This window comes from Pinus tabuliformis, chromosome X, assembly GCF_031772625.1.
Source record: "Pinus tabuliformis cultivar Carrire ecotype Pingquan chromosome X, CPIR1, whole genome shotgun sequence".
NCBI lineage: Eukaryota > Viridiplantae > Streptophyta > Pinopsida > Pinales > Pinaceae > Pinus > Pinus tabuliformis.
This window is the reverse complement of record NC_142308.1, coordinates 1,493,290,926-1,493,309,608: the sequence shown is the minus strand read 5'-3', so window position 1 is coordinate 1,493,309,608 and position 18,683 is coordinate 1,493,290,926.

Genomic DNA, 18,683 nt, shown 5'->3' with positions numbered 1-18,683 from the left:
CAGAGTCTGATTTCTCCTGTTTTCTTTCTAGTAGTGACTAAATTAGAGACCCAGTCTGAATATCTAATTGGTGCTATGATTTGTGCATCATACATCATTTTTACTTATTTTTCAATTAATGGCATAAGAACTGGATTAATTCTCCTAAGCTTTTGTTTAAAGGGTTTATGATCTTCTTTGATGGTGTTATAGCTCCAAATATCACCATTGGTATTTGTGATGCTTGGTTTATGGCCTAGGGCAACCCCTCCTCCAGACTTGGTCCAAATATTTTAAAAACAGTGTTTTACTCCCTGTACACTATTTTGCCCTGTGATAAAAGCTTGTACACACGGGTTAGTCAATACCCAACCCACGTATATGTGTTAAAACACTTAAAAAAATTAAATTTCCTTAACTATGGGCGAAGTTCACGGGTTTTACCTGTTGATTACCTCCTAGTGCCCGTGGCCCAACTGTTCCCAACTGTTTCCCAACTAAAAAACTAATTTGGGAGAAGTATAAAAAGACTTCTATGGGAAGGCCTTAAGGAGGAGAGAAGAGATAGAATTATTATACTGAGATTATCCCCTGATCAAGTCTGAAGTATCCTTGTGCTTCAAGCACTTCCCCAAGTTCAGGAAACCCTTATTTCCTTGAGTGTTGATATTCTCCCACTTGCTTGAGATATCATGGTATTGGTTATGGAAGGAGGCTGTTGAAGACTGGGACTGGACGGACCTGGAGGACAATTCTACTTGGAGCCAAAAGAGGAAGACTCAGGTGAAATCTTTCCATGTTTATTATAGTTTTCTACAATAAAAAGAAACATTGTCTTGTTCCTGAGATCGACTTTGTTTATGCATTAGATGTTATTGTTATGGTTCATGTATGAATGATTATTTTGATGTATAACTAACCATTTACTTATATGATATAAAGTTGATTTCATTAAAATGCTTTATCTATATGCTGCTATGTGTATTCGAATTGGTTGATTTGCAGATTCGAAGATCATTAGGAGTTGTAGAGGGTTTGAACCCTAGCTGGAACTACCCAAACGAAGGACATTCGGGTATGTTCATCCTCACATAGTTTGTTTATTTAAGCATGTTGCCTGAGTTGTATGTGTGTTTCTTATTGTAGATTACTCTTGCTCTGTTGGGGTTCTGACCCAAAGCCCTAGGGGACTTATTCCCGTAACAGAATTGGCGACCATACTGGGGATAACAATCTTGTTATTCCTAGTTTGGGTTGTTCAGTGTCAATCAGGGCTCAGTTCTTGGTTTGCTTGCTGTGTCAGTATTGCCTGCTCCTGTAGGAACTCAGACCTCAAGTCTGATCTTTTTTATCAGGCCTTGTTTTTTATTTTTCTTGTAAAACTTAATATACGCACCTTTGTCTGTTTACAGAAGCGTACACACACTTGTTTCTGTGAACTGAAACGCGTATACGCGATTTTCTTTTGTCAGAAGCGCGTGTACACGCACCTGTGTAGGGACACAGTCGCGTATACCATTTTTTGCATGCTTTTTTCAAATCTTTCTGCCCAAAAAGATTTGTTTCTTGGTCTGTTTGGTTTCTGAGTGGTCAGTTTCTGTCTTTTGAAGTTAATTATTCAGTGAGCTTACTGTTTTGAATTCTCTCCTGCTTTGAAAAGTTGTTGGCCTAGGTTTGCTTTTGAGTGAGTTTTATGGTTTGTGTTTGAACACACGAGGCTTCTTGTCAAGGTTCTTGGTTGTTCTGGTCTTCTGGAACAATAGATTGTTCTCAATCTTTGTGTCAAACTTGATTATTGGTCTACTCGCTTTGCTTTCCGTCATTTTGTGGCCTTGCATCTTTTTTCGCTTTTTGAAAGTTTCTTTTTGATGAATTTGAAAGTGTGTCTTTCTTGACTTTTTGGTCAGTTTCTCAAAGCTCTTTTGCTATTTGTGGATCGTTTTGTGCAAGTGAAACTCTTTTTGTTCAAGTTTTCATTTGTGTTGAACTGGTAACTTACAAAGTTTCCTTGTGCTTTTCTTACAGTCTTTGAGTCTTTAGTGGCATTTTGAGTGCTTTTGAAAAGTTGTTTTCTTTGTTCCTTGAAAAAGAAAAGTTCTTAAAAAACATTGTTTTTGCTTTCTTTTGCCAAGTTTGCTTTTGGTTTCTTTTGGTTTTTTGAGAGTGATTTGTGATCTTTTTGATTAGTCCTTCTTGTTTGGGAAAGATTTTGCATTCAAAATTCATATTCCTTTCAAACACTTAGGTTGGCTTATAAACAATTGCTTTCATTTATTTTTAGAGTAATCTAGGATTTTGCATTGTCATGTACACCTTGCATTAGGGTAGTTTTGCATCATTAAAGCATCAATAGTGTTTTTAGTTTTTGTGAGTGTGATGTCTGTTATAAGAAAAGAAAAGGAAAAAGTTTTTGCTTTATAGAAGTTTCTTAGAACCCAAGTAGAAGTTGCTTTTCATCGAAGAACAAACAAGTGCATTTCATATAAGTTAGTTTTTCATTAATTTCTTTTGCGTCATACAAACACCATCGATTTCATTTCCATATTGTCCCTTTGACTTAAAAGAACAACCACTTAAAATTAAGCGCTTAATAAAATAAACTAGAACTTTTTGTATTGTCATCAGAATACACCAATAAGTTTTAGGTTTATTTAGGGCCTTGGATTAGGCGAGAGGAGAGTAAACTCTCTAAGGCCACTCTAAATTGTAAAACATAGAAGTCTGATTAAAGAGTGAAATCCAATAGCGTTAGGGAGACCGGGAAAGCTCCGTGACTGGGAGTTAAGCACGAGGGTTTGTGAAGATAAGGACGAGAGATACCCCCTCTCTTACTTGTCGGATCTTACCTCATGACTGTTCCGCCCGACTTCTGATACGAGTTGGTGTCTTTAGTTGCCTATCCTAGGGATCTACACAGGTGGCTGCGGAGGGGAATCTCGTGGCACTTGAGGTTGACGTTGCATCACGTTCAACAGTACTTCTGGAGGGCACCCTTGCAAAGCTTGGGGGCTTGCACCGGCAAAGGCTTGTTGTTTGGAGGTTAGCGTAACTACCTTTGATACCTTCGCTAGTAGACCTGGGGCATAATTACCCCAGTTTATTTTCTGAAGGCCCTTATTATTCAATTTCTTGTATTTTGGTGTTCAGTCCTAATCACCCGGAGTGGAAATACTTGGAAGTTGTTTGATCGCTGATTTCTTTGGGGACATTTTTAGTGCATGTTCTGTGCTCCTAGTTGGCCTAGCTTTCAATTTTCTTGAGTCTTTAAATAGATATTATAAAAATAATTCAAAGTGGCTGACCGACCACCCAGATGGTTCCGTAGACTTCGTGGGCTTTCACCTGTGAGTCCAGAGCCTTCTCCTAGAAGGCGTAGGAGTGATTCTGCCAGTGGTTTTCAACCAGTGGCAGCTGGCGCATCGGAGATTGATCCTCTGCTTGGGGGCATTAGTGTACAAGATAGACCTGGTACTACCACAGAGTTAGAGAGGAACACACCAGTTCTTTCTCGAGTACTCTTCCAGTGGAAGATAATATTGAAGTGGAAGAGCTTTCAGAGTCGGTTGCGGCTCCGAATTCTCCTCTCCCTCCTGATCATCCAGACGTATTGTTATACGTTGGAACTCTGACTCATAGGCCTTCAAGCCCAGGTCCACACACATATATCCCTTCGATGACCACTGTTGGAAGCATGGCATCCACCACGAGTGCTACGAGTATGCAGACTCCCATATCAGTGCAAGGGGGAGGAACTATTTCAATCCCTTCTGCATCCTTATTTGGGTCTACTTCCATTTCGTTGACGAGTGGAAGTTCCCAAGTTAATGCATCCAGTTTTGGATTCTTCCCTTTTGGAATGCCCTCTCAAGGTATTCCTTCAGCTCCATTGAATGTACCATCAACCGCTTCCACATCCATGATGAGTGGATCGGCTTCTTTTCAGGGTTTCTCGCTTGGAAGTGGTCATATACCACATTCCAATCCAATAGTAGGATCTATGCCTTTTCCTTTTACAAGTCAAGGTAGCAATCCCTTTCAGAGTTGGACAAACCATGTGGTTAGTGGGATAGGAGCTGGGAATCCATTTTTCAGCCAACAAGGGAATGTGTTGTACTCCTTGGTCAATTCATTTCAAAGTTTTCCACCCTTAGCTAACGCTTGGAACCCTTACCAGGGGCTGTCAGCTCCTTACAATACTTCGTTAGGGGAAAATTTACCGGTTACGGAGGATTTACGGCTGGAGTTGGTCAAACTCCGAGTTTTGTTGGACCACAAGGGTCACCTTTTGGTCCAGTAGGTTCTAATAGTTACTTTGGGCAACCTGGTGCCTTTCAAAACCTAGGTCATTCTTTTCAGACTTTTGGGAACCCCACCCCATCTGGGTGGAATCCCCAAGGTCCTCCACGACTTCCGTTTCTGGCCACGCTTAATCTGCCAGACTTGATTAAGTTGACAAACAATCCAATTAGATATAATCCGGCTTGGCCTCTGGTCCCAACCAAACTTCCATCGGATATCACGAAATTTGAAGGGAAGAATGGTGAAGACCCAGGCGACCATGTAACCACATTCCATTTATGGTGCTCATCAAACTCCGTGATCGATGATTCGATCAGGTTGAGGTTATTTCAGCTCACCTTAACAGGAAATGCGGCTAAGTGGTATATAGAGTTGTCAGGGGGCACTTTTACTTCTTTCACCGATTTGGCTAACATTTTCTTAAATCATTTTCAGTTGCTTGTTCGTTATGAAGCCGGAACTGAACTTCTGGCCAATTTTCATCAGGACACGGCTACTCACATTTCAGATCATATCTAGGAATGGAGACGAAGAAAGAGGCTCATCAAAGTTGAAATTCCACCTGAATTCTGTCTCGAATGGTTTTTAAAATCATTATAACCCGAGATCTCCAAGGATGTTTCTATGTTCGATGTCTATTCGGAAGAGCAGGCTATCTTTCGCGCCCAACAGTTAGAACTAATATATTCTTAGTTTGGGACTCTTCAGAAAATCTTGCATGATGCTCCTAGATCCATGGTTGATGTAGCCAAACCAAAGCCAAGCCCTCATGCGGATGGTATAGTTGGATCGATTGATGCCAATATGGTGAACCTCTTGAACCAATTGCAGCAGTTGTCTCTACAAACTGCTTCTTCCAATCAGGCTGCATTGTCCACTCCTTCACCTTCCCAACCTTCTTCCATAAATGTCATCTAGGCCTCTAACCCCAAAGGAAATCAACAATCTGATGGGAAGAAGAAGGGACGAGGTAAAAATAAGAATCAGGAAGGGAAGGGTAATGCAAATAAGCCCGACAATGGTGCCAATGAGGGTAGAAAAGAGTCTAAGAAGAAAGTTAAATTTCCATGCAAGTTGTGCAGTGGAGATCATTTGACTCATCTCTGCCCGAAAATTCAAGATGCTCAGCGCTTGTTAGTACAGCAAGGGTCTTCTAGCTCCCAAGCTGTCTTAAATAACCCTTTCCCCCAAGGGCAACAGTTGCTTGCTGGCACGAACTCAAACCCTGATACCTTTGCAGGGGGCAACCAGGAGGGGGATAATTCCTCAAATGTTTTCATGATGAGTTCTCATGTGGACACAAGGTCACGTGATTATGGTGAAGCAGAAACATCCAAGGATAAATCTGTTCCTGGAACTATAGACCCACTTCATATTGAGCGACCCTCTGTCGAGTCTATACCTCGGATACCGAAAGGTTCTGCCAAGCACGCTACTATCAACCCTAATGCTAGGGCAGCCCAGAACTACTCGATTGTAGAAGATCTGGCTCAGTCCTTGCGCTATGTCTGCTTTAGAGGTACTCCAGTCGTGTCCAGCTCAACGAAGTGCTTTGCTTTCAGCGATCGGGGTGGTGGATCCAAAAAATTCTTTAGTGCTCACTTTTGATATGCTCAATGTCAAAAAGCGATTTTCTCATCATATGGTTTTTCAAATAAAATCTACTTACCGGAAAACTAATATTTTTCGAACAATTATAGATGAGGGAGCTTCCACATGTGTAACGTCTATGTCATGTTGGAAGGCCATTGGATCGCCTTCAGCTGTTCCTTCACCCACTCTCTTAACAGCTTTTGACGGACATTTTCATGGGTCACATGGGATTATCCTGAATTTTCCTATATGTGTTGGAGGAAAGGTCGTTAATATCGAAGTAGAAATCATTGATGCCAACCTGGATTACAATCTCCTCTTAGGGAGGAATTGGATTTATGAAATGGATGCCATAGTGTCATCTTTATTCCGCATCCTCTGTTTCCCTCATGAGGGGAGAATTGTTAAAGTTGATCAATTGGATTATTCTCCAGGTGATCCTCGGGCAACTTCGGATTCTATGGTTCCATTGGTCGATAACCCCCGCCAACCTATCGAGAATTTAGGAGTTGGGATGTACTCTTCATTGATGGGTATATTTGATCTTCCCACTCCTATAGCTAGAATCAATGCCATTTCGTCCTCCAAGGAGTCTTCACAGGAAGAGTTCTTTCAAACTCATTATTTTTCAGACCCTTGGACCTTACCTTCGCCTACAACCACATTAGATGAAGGGCAGGTCGGTGGAATGGCATTCCCTATGTCTGCAACAGAGCTTAGATATCAATCTATCGTTAACTCTATAGATGACCATCCTACTCCTTTTTTAGAGGAGGAGTTAGATGGTGATGTGGCTCCAGCTTGGACCCTTGACTCTACTTCTGCTATGGATTGCTTAGATACGGTTTTACCATCTGAGGAAGCAATCTTAGAAGCAATGACGGGTGTAGATCGACCATGGGAAGATTTACATCATCGTTCATATTTTCTTCCCCCATTGCAGGAAGTCGAATCCAGGTTCTCCAATCTGCTTACTAGCGATGTTTGTATGGTTTCAAACCCTTTGGCTCCAGCACACATATGTGCCGAAGGTAATATGTCGGTCATTTCAAAAACTGTACCAATAAACATCTCTAGGAACCCTAATGTGATAGAAAATGTCTTCATCGGAGCCGAGTGTTCCCCTGAAGAGATTCAAATTTACACCAACCTCTTTAAAGAGTTTCGGGATGTATTCGCTTGGTCTTATGAAGAAATGCCTGGTATTGATCCATCCATCGTTCAGCATGAGATCAAGACGTATGAAAATGCCAAGCCGATTCGTCAGAAGCTTCGGCCGTCAATCCTAGGAAAGCAGCAACTATTAAAGCTGAAGTAGAAAAGCTGCTCAAGGCGGGTTCATATACCCCATCCTCTCACGGACTGGGTTTCTAATCCAGTCCCGGTTGATAAAAAACAAGGAACGATCCGAGTGTGCATTGACTTTAGGGATTTGAACAAAGCTTGTCCGAAAGACAATTACCCCACACCGTTTATTGATCAAATAGTTGATGAATGTGCGGGTAATGAGATTTTCTTGTTCATAGACGGATTCTCCGATTATAATCAAATATCTATTCGTCCAAAGACCAACATAAGACAACTTTCATTTGTCCCTGGGGTACCTTTGCATACAAAAAGATGCCTTTTGGTCTTAAAAATGCTGGAGCTACGTTTCAGCAGGCCATGTCTTACGCTTTCCACGACATCAAGCATGTCATCGAGGCATACTTGGATGATTTAGCTGCTCGTTCTTGAAAGAGAATCGATCATCCTAGTCATCTTCGGTTAGTTTTTGAGAGATGTCGATTTTACAAGATCCGGTTGAATCCGAACAAGTGTGTTTTTGCGGTTACATCCGGTTGAATCTGAACAAGTGCATTTTTGTGGTTACATCTGGTCGGTTGTTAGGGTTCATAGTATCAACTGAAGGGATTCAAGTTGATCCCTTCAAGGTTGAGGCAATAATTCAGTTGCCTCCCCTGTCTTCTATCCGACAACTTCAAAGTCTCCAAGGAAAGGCAAATTTCTTGAGACAGTTTATAGCAAACTATGCTAAGATAACTAAAGGATTTATGCATTTGTTGAAGAAAGGAGTTCCATTTTTATGGGACGACTTTGCGCAACGATCTTTTGATGCCTTGAAGCAGGCGTTAATCTCTACCCCACTTTTGAGTCCATTGGATTATGGTAGAGATTTCCTTTTATATATTGCAGCCGCAGAATAAACCATCGGTATGGTTCTGGTTCAGGAAGATGATGCTCTTGGTAGGCCCTGGACTATGCTATTCTTCGGTTGAGAAATTTGCCTTGGCAGTTGTCCATGCTGTCCAGCTCCTCCATCATTATATTCTACTATGCAAAACGTTCATCTTAGCGGCGGTCATTCCTTTCCAATTTGTCCTCTATAGGCGAGTGAATGGGGGAAAATACAATCGATGGATTGTTATTTTACAAGAATTCGATCTCGAGTTCTTGTCGGCCAAGTCTAAGAAGTCATTGGTTTTTGCAGAATTAATTTCCGAGCTGCCTTGTGAAGAAGATACTATTTATGAGGAAAGTTTCCCAGACGAACATCTATTCCTCATCTCTTCACAAGATCCTTGGTATGGAGATATCATCATCTATCTCCAGACTTCGAAGTTCCCCCCTGCTTCCTCTAAGGATGAACGTCGAAAATTACGTCACTTGGCTAAGAACTATGTCATCATTGGTGATACATTATATCATCGAGGGGTTGATTCAATCCTTAGGTGTTGTTTAACTTTAGAGGAAGCAGAGTTTGTGCTCAATGATTGCCACAGTGGAGCTTGTGGTGGTCATCTTTCAGGGCTTGCTATAGCCCAGAAAATCTTGCGTGTCGACTACTTTTGGCCTTTGATTTTCAAAGATTGTATTGAAGCAGTCAAACGTTGCCACCCTTGTCAAGTCTATACTTGGAAGATGCATGCGCATCCAGCTCCTCTTTTTCCTGTTGTCACTATCGGTCCTTTTACAAAGTGGGGCATTGACTTTACCACTTGTAATCCGCCTTCAATGACGAACCACAAGTACATTATAGTGGTTGTAGACTACTTTATGAAGTGGGCTGAGGCCATGCCTACTTATAAAAACGATAGTGAAACAACAACATTGTTCCCCTTCAATCATATTATTTCACATTTCGGTATCCCGAGAGAGATTGTCACTGATCATGGCAATCATTTCCAGAACCAACTAATGACCGAATTGGTTCTTAAATTGGGCTTCCGGCAGGAGCATTCGTCTCCGTATTATCCTCATGCCAATGGGCAAGTTGAAGCCGTGAATAAGTCCCTCAAGACAATCCTTTAAAGGACAATTGACAAAAATCACTCCAATTGGCATATCATGTTGTATTCGGCTCTCTGGGCTTACCGAACCTCGGTAAAGACTGCCACTAGTTTTACACCTTTTCAGTTAGTTTATGGGCTGGAATCTATTTTTCCTATTGAATGTGAAATTCCATCCCTTAAGCTAGTTGTTGAGCTTCTTCCAGAGACCTCTAGTCTCGAAGAGCGCCTCGTTCATTTGGAACATCTCGATGAGCAGCGTCGAGATGCCGCCATAATAAACGAGGCCCATAAGAAAAGGGTTAAAACTCAGTATGATAAAGCTGTCTGTCCTCAAGTCTTTTCTGAAGGCGACCTTGTCTTGGTCTATGACCAAGATAAAGACGCCTTGGGGGTAGGCAAATTCAAGTCTATGTGGTATGGTCCCTTTATAGTGAAATGAGTTTTAGGAAAAGGGGCTTATGAATTAGTCGATTTTGAAGGGAACAAGTTGGCGGAGCCCCGAAATGGGCTCTACCTCAAGAAGTACTTTGCTTAGGTTACGGTCGAGCAATGGCTTCTTTGTATATTTTGTATTTTTGTACATATTTTATCGGGAGTTTTTGTGATATCGACACTTTTTTGATCTGCTTTGGCAGGTGTTGATGGATGACTTGGTCTATTTCGGATTCATTGATGGTGCTAGTCGGCACACTCGGAATCTCGCTTCCGTAGCTTGGGTGATTTATTATCCATCTGGTCAGTTGATGGTGTCAAGGGGAGTATGTATTGGTTTTGCTTCAAATAATATTGCCGAATATACTGCCGTTATTAATTTACTATTTGAAGCTATTTCTTATAGAATTGATTCGTTGGTAATGTATCTTGACTCACAACTGGTAGTGTCACAATTAAATAACATTTATCGGGTTCAGGATCCTTATTTATATTGCCAATTTTTGAGAGTGAGGGTGTTGCAAAGATCATTGTTTGTATTACTTATTTGCACATTCCACGATCTGAAAATTCATTAGCGGATTCTATCACTAATCAAGCATTAGATTGGCATATCAATCATTCATCAAGTTAAAAACAAACATAAAAAATTTGGAACTGTATATATATGTCATAAAGCTCCCCGTGTGTACATAAAGTGTTCAAAAATAATATACAAAATCGGGACTAAATGCCCATAATCATGTCTAGTTTATCTATCGACTGATTTAGGATGAGTGGCTAAGAAAGTGACCACTGCATTGGCCACACGCCGAAGTACGCGAACCCAGTCTCGTGGTACTCCTACCACGCGGCGCTGCATCTCCTCAGGTAGGTCTTCTATGGCCACCATCGGTACCTGGTGAGTGAATCTCACCAAGTTTCTTTGGATTGCATATAAGATCCTCTCTGTCTCAGCAGTCGCCTCTTCGGCACCTCTTCCGTGATGCCTGTGACACAGAAATCCGTCTGGTCTTATTGGACCCACATATGGAACATGATCATTATGTCAGTATTTTAATCCCATCAAAAATATTTCTAAGTTCATTTTCATATTTAAAAACATAAAAAAAATCTTAAAAACTTGATAAAAACTTTAAAAATGGTTACCTATCTCTCCCCATGCTGCGTTTGGTGGCAGCACCAAGTCTGGATCTCCTCTGAAATCCATGCCAGCATAGGGATAGTCATCCACAATGATGATTTGTTGTTCCCACCAGGAGAAGAACTCATCATCAAAAGCAGTCCTCGGCATGTCCCCGCCGCCAAGGCGTTTCATCAAGTCGGCCCACCTACCCATCCGAGGATCTCGGGGCTACTAATAGAGACTGATACTCTGGGACGCAACCCAGGCACCTTCTCGAAGAAGAAGGAGCATAAAATGGTCCCATATCGAAATTTTTGGTCTGCCCTTTCTGAATGGAGGACAACTGGCTCTTCATATTGGTAAGAAGAGGTGTACACCAATCAAAAACAATGGTGAGGCACTCCACGGCCAAGCTCATGGATACTCGTGAATTTTGGTGCAATGAGGTTGATCCGTTTATCCTGGCTATGGTGAATAGTAGAATCCTCAAGGATAAGCTCTCCACATGTTTTATTGGAATCTGGCTTCCAATTTTTTTCGGATGCCCAGGACAGTAAATGTGTACGTAGTCTTCCACTGAAAGACTACCTCGTGTCTGGCCAGTCAAATGTACAACTTCTCCTCTCTGGGAGAGACCAGTGATAAAGTAAATATCCTCCACCTCTATTCTCAAAGGCATTTGATCAATCATAAATGCATCATCTTCAATACTCCAATAGTGGATTAGCATTTCAAGCAAACAGGTGTTGGCCTTCATGTTGGGCATTTTGAAAAATTTCAACAAGCCACATCCCCTCAATGCATCTAAGGCCTGCTGATCATTCATAACTTCATTATCAATGGTAGTATGCTCCCTCTCTCTCCATGTGACTGTCATCCTAAGAAAAAATTGAGTTTTAACCATTATATTTGTGTTTAAATTTCAAACCGCGTATACGCGAGTCCCTTTCACACACAGTCGCTTGTAAGGCTTTCGTATACACGGGTATATAACATCCAACCCGCGTATATGCTGCGTTGGAATTTTTAACATAAATTCTTACGGTGAAACCTTAATGAAAATTTCTAAAAACAATCACAAAGTAATGCAAGCTTGAATTAGGGGTTACCTGATGATTTTGATCCAATTTGAATGGTCCAATTCTTTGGGGGCCAATTTTGCTCTTTTTTCTCCACAACTTTTGCTCTCAACACAAATGGTACAAATGGTGAGTCAAAAGGTCATTTTATAGCTTTGAAAATGTCAATTTTTTCAAAACTTGATTTTTTTTTGTCTCATGAGTCTTTTAACTTATGAGCTTGGATTGTCGGGAACAGGTTGTTTTTTCAGGACATTTTGGACGCTTCTTCGAGATTTCATTTCGGTTCCATGACCGCTGACTCGTCATGGCAGGTATCGTTTACTCACTGGCATATAGGTTAGGGAAACCATTTTTTCCGTTGCATCTTGCATACTAGCCTCCATTTGTCGATACACTAGCCATAGGGTCGATCCCATCGTGTTATGGTTAGTAAACCATGTTCACTCGCCGATTTTTAAATCATGACACAATGGTAGAGCCATCCTTTACATAGGCATTGTAGTTAGCACCTCACTGACATTTGTTACCCATGCTGATATATTGAGTAGGCTTGGGAGTCCTCTTTAGTCCCGCCATGACTTGTGCGTTGAAGACTCATTTCTCTTTGCTTCTTCGCTTCGTTCTGGCCTTATACCCTAGAGGCTCCTTTGTGTTGAGTTGTACTGCTACATTGCATTTTGACTATTTGCACCTTTTGGCCTTGAGCCGGCTTCACTTGGACTCATGTTTAAGCCACTTATTTGACCATGTCTTCTGCAAACTCAAACCTGCAATCACTTAGCTTCTGCAACTTGACACACCATTTGATCCGTGGAAGGAACATCCCTTTGAGTGTCCTTGACCAGTTTCGCCTCCCTGCATTAAGCATAGGATTGTTCCCATCCCAGGAACTAGATCATCTGTTTCACTGACACTCGTTCTTTCCACTGTACTATAGCATTCTTTTATTATTTTTCCAGCTTAAAGAAAAAGACAAAAAAATTATATATTCCAAAAAGAGCGGGAACGGGACAACATTTCCATATATTGTTGGCAACTAGAGTCAGTTATGTTGCCCTTGAACAAAGCACTCAAAAGAAAGTCTCTCCTCCATTTTGGGCGGGATTTAGTTTGACTTAGGTACACCTTAACCTTGTTATTGAGTCAGTTCTCCTTCGATTGGTTATCTCTTCCAATCATATGGATAGTTCGTTCGTGCCTCCTGCATGACGAGCTTATACAGAGTTATCATATGCTGCCACATAGTCATCATTGAGTCATGCTTTTGTTCAAGGGAAGTAAGCTTGCGTCGGCCTCTCTGCGGTGTCCCTTGACCTATTTTTCAGTCGGCCATCCCTGGTTGTCAGTGTCTTGTTTGTCATCACATCAGTTATATTGGTCCTTTGCTCATGCCAGTTTGAGAAGGTATCCATTGACTTGTTGCTGGCGGGTCTTGTCTTTATAGACGACGACATATTGCTCTGAGGGGAGGCCTAGAGCTACACCCTGGCCCTATTTTCATTATTGATAGGTCACCTTGTGCTCAGCATCGATCAATATCATGGGTCTTTGACTGAGTGGTTTCCCTTGTGTTCGACATCAACTTACATTATCACACATTGGGATTCATGCAGTGCCTTGGTTTCCATTGGATCCTATTGGTGGATTCCTCGCCTCTGTGTCAGCTTTCATTATTGGTTGGTTCAGAGGGTTTCTATCGTGCGCTAGCTACATCTTGTGTATGCCATAAATGTGCTTTGGTTGGGTTACTACATCTTCTTTCGTCTGATTCCTTCCACATTATTGGCCTACGGGTTACACTCGTGCTAGATTGATGAAGGATGCCTTAATGCCTTCTTCTAGCGGATCTTTCCCTATCGACTACGACTCATCGCTCTGGGGCAAAGATTTAGAGTCCATTCGGCAGTACCTTGGGGTTTGCATTCATCAGTGGTAGATCCTTCACTATTGACAGTGGGAAACCATCATTGTCCCCTGATTGATAGATTCTTCCAGGTGTTCGACCTCAACTCATTCATTCGCACTTGTTAGATTGTACTGGGTACCTTGACTCTCATTATCATTATCGATGAGTAGTCTCACATTTGTTAACGGTATACATCAATGACCGGTAATCAAATTATTTCTCACATGGTTGACTTCAGATCATTTATTCCCATTGTGTAGAAATGTACCACAGCGGTCGGTGAAGACCTCGGGTTGCATCAACATTCTTTGGTTCACTTGTCAGTTGCTCTGTTGCTGCTAGTTGACACCATCCACATTATATGTTGCAGTCCTTCACAACGACATTTTATATGCTGGCATCTGAGTTGCGATGTAGTATCATCTTATTCCATCTTGTTCATTTGGTACTATAGGGATCAGTTTTTGACATCAGTGATCAGCTTCATCCTTCAGCTTCATTGATCATCTTCTTATATATGTGATGTTCATACATGTACTTGTTCGATCACGATCAAATGATTCATTATGTACTTTTAGTCTTTTATGCTTGTATACATAGTGGATCCGCTTGTACTTGATATGCGAACATGCTTTACTTTCTCTGAGCATGGGTATGCCCGCCTCAGACAGCTGTTTCTTTCTGATCTTCTTTTTGATGGCTTGGCAGGTTGAAATTTGGTGAAGTCCTTCTCAGTTTTCGATGGGTTTCCTTTCCATATACTTAATACATTTCGGCCATCATGTACCCCTTCTGACCTCATATATTAGGGGGCATCTGTTATAGCTCCAAATATCACCCTTGGTATTTGTGATGCTTGGTTTATGGCCTAGGGCAACCCCTCCTTCCAGACTTGGTCCAAATATTTTAAAAACAGTGTTTTACTCCCTGTACACTACTTTTCCCTGTGATAAAAGTGTGTACACGCGGGTTAGTCAATACCCAACCCGCGTATATGTGTTAAAACACTTAAAAAATAATAAATTTCCTTAACTATGGGTGGAGTTCATGAGTTTTACCTGTTGATTACCTCCTAGTGCCCGTGGCCCAACTGTTCCCAACTGTTTCCCAACTAAAAAACTAATTTGGGAGAAGTATAAAAAGACTTCTATGGGAAGGCCTTAAGGAGGAGAGAAGAGATAGAATTACTATACTGAGATTATCCCTTGATCAAGTCTGAAGTATCCCTGTGCTTCAAGCACTTCCCCAAGTTCAGGAAACCCTTGTTTCCTTGAGTGTTGATATTCTCCCACTTGCTTGAGATATCATGGTATTGGTTATGGAAGGAGGCTGTTGAAGACTGGGACTGGACGGACCTGGAGGACGGTTCCACTTGGAGCCAGAAGAGGAAGACTCAGGTGAACTCTTTCCATGTTTATTATAGTTTTCTACAATAAAAAGAAACGTTGTCTTGTTCCTGAGATCGACTTTGTTTATGCATCAGATGTTATTGTTATGGTTCATGTATGAATGATTATTTTGATGTATAACTAACCATTTACTTATATGATATAAAGTTGATTTCATTAAAATGTTTTATCTATGTGTTGTTATGTGTATTCGAATTGGTTGATTTGCAGATTCGAAGACTGCTGTGACGCCCGGAGTAAGGGGGGGCGCTTTCTTATCTCCAGGTTGGGAGAATGTTGGATACGGGCAAGACATCAGGAGTTGCAGAGGGTTTGAACCCTGGCTGGAACTACCCAAACGAAGGACATCCGGGTATGTTCATCCTCGCATAGTTTGTTTATTTAAGCATGTTGCCTAAGTTGTATGTGTGTTTCTTGTTGTAGATTACTCTTGCTCTGTTGGGGTTCTGACCCAAAGCCCTAGGGGACTTATTCCCGTAACAGATGGGTATCTTATGTTGAATAATGCTGGTATCATAAGACTTAAGGTCTTCATAACTCCAGGCAAAGACATCTTGAAACTCTTTGAACAAACTTATGCATTTCAGCTTTTCATCTGAAGGTAATGCTTTTGATATTTTGATAAACCTGGGTTTTTCTTCTGTTCCTATGTTACATTCTTCTATGTATGCTCTTAAAGGCTCCATTTTTGGTTCCCTGGCTACATCATTTGAATCAAACAAATCTTCTAATGGGACTAATCCCTTAGGCAAAAAGTTATTTTTAAGGTTTAAAATCTCAGGATCATCATTGATTATTTCTTTTATCTCTACTTTTTCCAAGTTATCTATGTCTAATTTAGTGGGGTTTATCTACATCTAAAGCATTTATATCTATCACTCACTATTTATGTGTTATCTATTGTACAATCAGTATAAATGTTACATTTTGAAACTCTCCCTTGGCATTCATAAAATCATAGATTTGAGAATCTTTTGAAAAAATGTACCAATATTTCAAATTATCTCGTATAACAGGTTTGTGTCTTACTTCTGCAGTGTACTGGTGGTTGGGCTGAAAAGGTAATCTGCAAGTGCTAGCAAAAGTAGCCAAACTGTGAGCTTGCATGTTTTGTTTCCTAGGAATAACAGCAAAATTAGTTTCAAGAAGTTCCTTAATCAGATCTAGAATAGTTTCTCTATATTGGCTAAGTCTAGGATTATTCACAGAATATTCTCCTTTAATTTGTTTTATGATCAATTCTGAATCTCCCATGATAGAAACTCTCTTGGCTCCAAGTTTTCTTACAATTTGCAGTCCTAATATTAAAGCCTCATACTCTGCCATGTTGTTTGTGCATTTAAAGTTTAATCTAAAGGCATGACCTTCAGAATGATTATTTTCCATGTTATGAATCCAAACTCCTGCACCTGCTCCTAATCTATTTACAGAGCCATCAAAATCCAAATGCCATAGAGACTCATGAAATATGTTTTCACTATCAGGTGATTTGTATTTTTCTTCTACAGTTGTGATTTCATTTTTTCCATTGTCTGAATTATACAAGATAAAAGAGTCCATATCAGAATGCATGGAGTATATAGGGTAATTCTGTGGTTTTTCTGTACTACTCACCATGTATTTCATCAAGGTCTCTCTGTAAAGCTTTATTTTCTAACCAAATACAGAGATGGTGGCATATGACATGTCTAACTATAGAGATCCCTGCAATTTTGCTCCCCATGAGTGAGATAACAACATTCCATACTTGGGTGGGATATCAACAACTATTATGTCCATAACAATACTCTTTGCTGGGCACTAGACTAGAGTCACACACAAATCTTTAATCAGGCCAAGGCATTTGACTTAACTGGAATCAAAGGAAAATAGGTCCTTATAGGGTCTGGTGATATCTAAATTCAATATTTCCATGATTGCTTTAGGTATTAGGTTATGGGATGCCCCTGAATCTAGCATAGCATTATGTAAGATTTTATCATGAACATTTAAGCTAATGTAGAATGGAGGGATACCCCCCTGTTGATGTGTGCCATTTACTTCTGGACCAAATAATAACTCAGGTTGATCATCATTAAGGTTTACAACATCTTCTCCTTCACCTATGTTTAATGTTTGAATGATTTGTGCTTTATATGATTCATTTTTCACTAGTTCTGTCAAAGGAACTGGTATTTTTAATTTGGCTATCTTAGTCTTAATGTTGAATGGAAATTGAGTTTTGCTTGATTGTGTGAGATCTTCCTGAGCAATTGTGGTATGTGTACTTCTATCTTCTTTATCAGCACTTGGCAATTCAGTTTGTGTACCAGCAGTTTTGTTTTGAATTCTCTTATTTGGAATAGTTTGACTAACAGTTGCAGTTTGAGTTTCAGCTGAAGTTATATCTACAATTTTAGGGCTAGAAGTCTCCTGAGTTCCTCTAGGGAGAATTTGTAGAACTTTAGTCACAGGAGCTTCTGTTATTTTTTTAGTTTGTATTTGGACTGATTTCTTAGTGGGAACTTCTATATTCTTTTTGCTTCTAAGGCTGTACTGTTTGTGAACTTCATAGATAGCAGATTCATAGCCTTGTTTGAAGTCAAAGGACTCTCCAGATTCTAATTGTAATTGTTGTAACATGTACAATTCTTGTTCTTCCTAAGTAAGAAAAACAACATCTTCGTTTTTAATCCCCAATAGGTTTATCTGGGTGTCATCCTCTTCTTCATGGTTTTGTGAACCTTCAGCATAATTTTCCTGGAAAGGTGGTCTAACTTGTTGATCGGGTATAGCATTTTTTCCAGTATTAAGATTTTTCCTAAAGTTGGGGTTCCTAATTGGGGGTTCTTGTTGATTTTACCACTGAGTTTTTCTTTCCACATTTTCTAATCTATCCATTATCCTTTCTACACTTTTAGCTAAACTGTCTATTTTACCATCTGAAGTGGATGGTTCCTCTTTAATGGTAACTCTTTTCTCATTTCTCATCCTAGCTTTCATAGCTAATAAATTGGCTTCTACACTAACAACATTGCTTTGCATTTGTTCCAATGTTTCAGGGTTTCTTTCCCTCAATTGGTAAGACATATAAATGTCAAAACCATCAGGAAATTTGTTTAGTGCTAAGTTTGGTGGAGGTTTGATATTAGCAGGTATTACATTATATATACTGTTGAACCTAGTACAATAATCCTGAACAGATTCATTAGGAGCTCTTCTAATGTTTTCATATTCAGACAATATTTGTAAAGGGTTTTTCTTTCTTTCCCATCTATCAATAAACAATCTATGGAAAGCAGCTAAATCAACAATATGATTAGCAGGTAAACCTTTAAACCATTTCTTGACATCCCCTGCTAGTGTTTGGGAAAATAACCTCATTTGCACATCAGACTCATCAATCTCATGTAACTCAAAGTAATCAGTCATTTTATTCACATGTTGTTGGGAAGTATACTGACCAGTAGCATCAAATAGAAAGATTTTACTTTGGTAGTCTTGGGGCATGGCATGTAGTTGAGCTGGTAAGACCAAAGGTGCATATCTCTCTGCCATGGCTAAGACTTTAGTTTGACTGGGGGG